We start from the raw sequence: 6,000 nt of genomic DNA, 5'->3' as shown, positions 1-6,000 counted from the left end.
AGAATGAAATTGGCAACTCATCCTCAGTTCCCTTAGGGTGATATCTTCAGTGATTTATGTAAAAGTCTGTGTAGCTGAATATGTGGGGAGATTATTTTTGACATTCCTGGCTTGGAGAAATGACGCATTTTGGATGGCTGGATACACTAGTTCTCAGGTGGCACTGATTTTTCCCATGTAAAAAATAGCAATAGTTAGTACATGTTTTCACATTTAATTATTGTAATTGTATTTCAATTTAGTTTTCTAATCAGAAGTATCATTTTCTTGCTACTTGAATTTAAGTGATTGTGAGGAGTTTCAATCACAGGTAAAGAACTGAGTAAGATTGAAATAAATGAATAAAATGGAAAGATTTATTCTGTTTTCCCTTCTGTTCTGTAGGAACTCACCTGCCTCAAGTGCTGGAGTCGCAGAGAGATTGGGCTGGGAGAGCCTGGCAGGACATCCAGGTACAGACCTGATAAGTATCTAGAAATCACAGTGTGGTTGCCTAAAACTTGCTAAACCAAGGCTGAACTCAAGGGTGTTTTTAACTCTAGATATGCTTTTTTCTCTAAAACTGTGAATAGACTTATTTATTTGAAGCCAATATTTACCCATATTCTCGTTCTAATTTTTTTTGTTTTATTAGTTGTTCCTCTTCTATGACCTTTTGAAATAAGTAGCATGGGACTCTCACCTTGAACATCACAGGTGATTCAGCATTTCGGAGCGCTCTGTTTTCATTGATACCACTACATGTGGTACACACAGGCATTGAGAAACTCTTACCACTCTGCCTGTTCTCTTTTGAATTTGTCTTGGAGCCTTTTTTTACTGGCTTGCTAGCTAAATCAGCCCTGTCCCTGACTCCTCAGAGACGACTGTGCCCTAATCCGGTTGATTTTGTGGTCCCATTCACTTAGTGGAATTTCCAATAATGTAATTTAATTTTATGTCCAGTGCCACGTTCCTTTCCCTCTGACGCTGTCATTTAATTTCCTTCTCACCACTGTGTCATGAAGGGGCTCTCGCAGCTGAGGAACAGCCAACTCCATTTCCTGTCCTCAGCGTGCATTCGAGAGAGCTCTTTGGTTTGCTTTGTCACCCACCTACTACTCCCACTCCTTCGCTGTGGTTCCCTCATCATGGAAATGTCTGCTCGGATTGAATACGCAAATGTGCTCCAGGAGCTCTGCTCTCATGGAAGAAAATAGCTGTAGCAGGGCCGTGAATAAAACAGGCTCTGAGTTGAATGGAGTGGCTGCTTTTAGGAAAAAGAAGCATTGCAGTGCATTGCAGAGCAGCGCAATTTGGATGAGGTATAAATGAGTCATTTAAAGCCATTCCTTGTTTTTTTCTCTGAACCAACTGTGTTTCTGAGCTGAGAGAATAAATGTGACATAAACCTGGAAAGGAGACTCCAGATCATTGTGGCATTGCATGGTTTTGTTACTGTGGCAGACTGCTTATGATATGGTTGCTTGACAGTTAGGAATAGGTTTTTGGTTTGCCTACACACTTGAAACCGAACCAAGTGACTTTCCTGTTTTCTTAACACATGATCAGCAAACATAACTCTTGTTACACGACATACGTAATTCCCATAATATTGTCAGTTGTGCCCTGACATAATGTGTAAAGACACAGAGGATCGTTTCTTCTTCAGTAGATGTAAGCGGGTGAGGGTGAGAGGTATTCTGACAGCCAGGCACTGGCATACCAATTCTCTCTTTCTTCCCCACCCTTGAAACAGAAGAAGCTGTGCTTGTACGAGTGTTCTGGATGGGTAGTTTTTAGGTAGGGTAGAATACCAGAGGAGATGCTGTTCTCTGTCTCGGAACAGGGAAAGCCTGTATGGAGGCAAGCGAGACTTCCAATGAAACGCTTCAGATGGAGCTGCATAATACCTATTATTGGGAAAAAAGTCATAATGTTTCTTGCTCTTTCTCTTCAGTTGGGCTAGTTTTAGCTTTCCAGTGTCAGCTGCACTGACGGGATAGTAATGGATCAGCATTACTGTACCTGTCAGAGGAATGCAGGATACAAGCAGCATTTGCTAGATGGACTATAGCAGTTTATACAGATAATAAGACAAGAACAGGTACCAGAGTCTCCAGCCATAATTGTGCTAGGCACTGCACAAATGACCGAGTTGAAGTAAAACGTGCTCTTTCACACAGCGTGCCAGGGACAGAACTGAAAAGAGAAAGCAGGCTTTTCAGCTCATGTCTCCCTTGGACCATGCTGTCTTTGCATGTAAACAGTGGCTGCAGAAATGAACATCTGAAAAATACGTGGTTCCCATGCTTACATCTTTAGAACTGTTTGCAAAATAAGTATTTTTGAGCTGCTAGTAGACATACACGCTCTCAATCTTAAAGAAGAAACAGTTAAGGCTTATTTTGTTGGTAGACTATCCGAGGGGATTATTTCACTTGTGAGTATCCTGGTTCACAGTGAGGGCTGCAGCAATGCCTTTGAGCTGTGTTGGGATGTGTGTATGTGCTGGCTGGACAGCTTGGTTGGGATTTTTTGGTTTGTTGTGAGTGTGGATAAAGTCCTAAACCACTTACCATGATTGATTTGTTTATGTAGTGTCTAAAATAAATAAATCTCTTACACCACAGTGATTATTTACTGATTTTTTTTTAATATTGGAGTCCTGGAATTCCCTTGCTTAGAAAGCTCAAGAAAGCATGATGTGCACTTCTAACATTGTTTTCTAATTTTTAGAAAAGAGGCTAATGAAAATGAGTGGCATCTGGTGATAACAGAAATATTAGTGCGTTGTTCAAGACAAGTTAAAACAGGAAAAGGCAAATGATAGCAGTGAGTCAGCCTTTCAGAGCAAATAACTAGTACAGGCCTTTACTCTGGGTGACACTGTCACGACGCACTCGACTAGAAAAGTACTCTACCAGAGGCCTTTTCTGAAGATGTCAGAGAGATAAAAATACTAAATGTAGTAGCCATATATACTGAGAAGCATCAAGGGAAGACTTAGGAAAAACTAAAGAGCTGAAAATCTAATTTCATATGTGAGGAAAATGTTGGACCCATAAATAAATTATAGCTATGGAACATTTAGAACTGCAGAATTAATTATAGCCTTAATAGAGGGCTGAGAGCGAGAGCCTGCTGTGATGGCATTACAGGGCTGATTAAGGCCAGTCCTGGAAACAGAACACTTAAAAAAAATTTTTTTTTTGAATGACACATGAAAATGCTGGTGCAGAAACCTAGAAGGGAGTCGTGCAACCACATATACAAAGGAAAGGTGTGTGCCAGAGGCCAGGTAGATTTCTGACTTGCAATTAATACTTGAATTTTACTTTCTGTGTTAAGATCAGTTAATCAAACCAGTTTTATACACAACTATCTTAAAAATCAGGCTTATTTCTATAGAAATGTTAAGTTCAGTTTTGTTTTTCTGACATTTTTTCATATTTTTACTGTCTCCTTTAGTCAAAATTGTTCTTCAGATTGGTCATTATGAAACTAGTGTGGATTTATGGTATATAGGAACACACTGCATTTGGAATATACCACCACAGAGCTGGGGGATAAATCTAAAAGCTGAGCTGTTTCAACCTGTTTGAAGAAAGGAGTCATAATTTTTTGAGTTCATTATTTTCTATGAGCAGGAAAAGAACTGTTAAAATAGAAATCACACTAGGTTTTGTGAACTGGGTAACAGGCAATGTTTTTCCAAAGTGTGAATTCAATTATGGCCTGTAGTAAGAAGCATGATGTTACAAATCTAATTGATAGGCAATTTGTCGAGGACATAGTATTCATAGATTTGCTGAGTGCTTCTTTCATCCTGCAAGTACAATATGTTCTTGTGTAATTTTACTCAGGTGATCAATTTAAATTATAAGATTAGGAACAAATAGACATCTGTGGATGGTATTGGTATGTCATACTCCCAAACCTGACATCAAGGATGGGATGGTGGTAACGATGGTTAGTATAATTATTATTCAGTTCTGCTTCTTTATTTGTGAGGAGGTTAAATGATCACAGACTGGCTGGCGTCCAGTGAAATGGGTGAAGCAAGGAGAGATGTGGGACAGACTCATCAGTAAATTTAAAAATAAATTTAGGATTTAGGTGAGCTTACTGAAGATGGCATTAAGGCTGATGGAACTCAGTTGCCCTCTTCCAATCTTCACAAACATCCTGTGTTCGTCTGAAACCATTCTTGTGGTGCTATGACTGCAAACTGATGTCCAGAAAATGCTGCAGATTTTGTCTCTGCACGTAATTCAACTGTGCCATAGTGCTTTTTCCTTTCTTTTTCTTTGACAGTTTAGAATCTCCATGTCAGGAATATTAGAATATTTGGACAGCAGTTGCTGAGTTTAGCTGCTGTTGCTCACAGCAAAAGCTGAAAATTATTTGAAAACATTTCCCGTTCTAATTACAGGAGAATACCTACTCTGAGATACCGAGTTGCGTATGCTACCCTGCTCTGCGGGTTTCCCATTTTCTTGGCTAACATCTGTAAATAACTTTCAGCTTGTCCCTATTGATTCCGCAGCTGCTCTATCTCCCTTGTTGTTAATGTCAGAGACAGATGAGTCTCGAGGGGAGCGCGAGAAGGCTGGAACAGAACTGCTGCAAACGCCCACAGAGCAGTCGGGATGTTCCAGTTGGTCACCAGCATCCTTCTGGCACCCAGAGAGTCTGGATGTTCATTGAGGTCATACAGGTTTTCTGAATATCCATCCTGAACATTTACACGTGAACAGAGGAAAAACGAAGGGTTTACTATGTGTTCAATGGTAAATTGTCTTCCTCTTCCTTTTATTGTGTTCCCTCTCTGGGTTTTATCTTCCACTCATTGAATTATACTGCAAAACTCAAATTGGCTTAAGTGGGACAAGAGCAGTTCCCATGCCAGGAGGAATTATTATAATAGGGTAATGATAATCTGATATTTGGTGTTTTATGTAATGATAGCATGGTATTTCCAGGATTGTATTTATCTATGAGTTCTGTCTGAGGTTATGAAGCTACTGTCTGATAATATTTTCCCCTGTGGATGTGTAATCATCCACAGGCTACGCATTTTACAGGCCGGTGATATTGGAGGGTCAGTAAACATTAGAACCTATTCCAGTCTGAGCAATGGACAATGCAGTAGCTGATTGTTAAATAAACATGACTGTCAGGTTTGTCCTCAGCGATTTAGAAGGTGGTAATTTCCCTGGAAACTGGATTACAAGACTGTGCGGTAAGACTCCGTCTTCAGTACCGCAGATGCCTTCCGAGTAGGAATGCAAATAATCTCTGAGAAAGGGAGCAGACACAGAGGGCTCTACCGTGTTGATAGGAGGGGTATTTTTAGCTGTAGGACCAGCTGAAAAAAAGGGAAAATGCTTGCCTAGAAAGGACAGCAAAAGAAAGGCAGAGTTTGTGAATCAGAGATGAAAGTGTATACAGGAGAGGAGAGTCATGTGCTACAGAAAGGCCGAGGTAAAAGCAGTGCCGGAGCCCCCTTAGGCCAAGCAAAGCTTAGATGTACCTGCCAACGCTGGCAGGTCCAAAAGCATTAGGTTCAGTGATGGTTGCTGCACAGCTGATGTGTCTATGCAGAGTAAACCTGACACATCCCAGCTGGGTCAGGCATACTGCACACTTGCACACAGACTCTATATCGTATGGGCAATGAAGTTGATGCAGCGGTCTCTCTGCATATGTGATTCAGCATTCTTGTGAAATGGCCATTTGTTCAGGATATCCAGCATTTGGACAAATCTATTCAGTCACTGCTCAAAGCAGCAGAGAGAGAGCTTTCCTTCTGTAAGCAACAGCCGAGTATCCAGGCTGGGAGAGCTGGCAGGGCTGCTGAACATGCCTGGATCCAATGCAGCTGGGACCCAAGCACAGCTGTGCGTGAGCTCTACCAGGAAGATACAACAATTGAACGACTCCCAGAGTTCACAAAGCCTGGTCTTATTGGGGGGAGGAAGGGAGGAGAAAAAGATGTTTGGATGAAGGTCAAACGGA

At 41.0% G+C, this 6,000-nt stretch overlaps 1 long non-coding RNA gene across 1 annotated transcript in view; it reads left to right on the top strand.

Annotated features, from left to right (window-relative positions):
* The first annotated feature begins 382 nt into the window (after nucleotides 1-382).
* LOC148051059 (uncharacterized) overlaps nucleotides 383-6,000 on the top strand; it is a 535,993-nt gene continuing 530,375 nt past the window's right edge. The window contains exon 1 of the long non-coding RNA XR_015700440.1: nucleotides 383-452. This is a non-coding gene — a long non-coding RNA (uncharacterized LOC148051059). The remainder of the gene's footprint in view (nucleotides 453-6,000) is intronic.

Source organism: Nipponia nippon, unplaced genomic scaffold, assembly GCF_047370975.1.
Source record: "Nipponia nippon isolate SJK-2023a ecotype South Korea unplaced genomic scaffold, ASM4737097v1 scaffold_7, whole genome shotgun sequence".
Taxonomy (NCBI): Eukaryota; Metazoa; Chordata; class Aves; order Pelecaniformes; family Threskiornithidae; genus Nipponia; species Nipponia nippon.
Note: the sequence above shows the minus strand (reverse complement) of the source record. Positions and strands in the feature narration are given on the sequence as shown.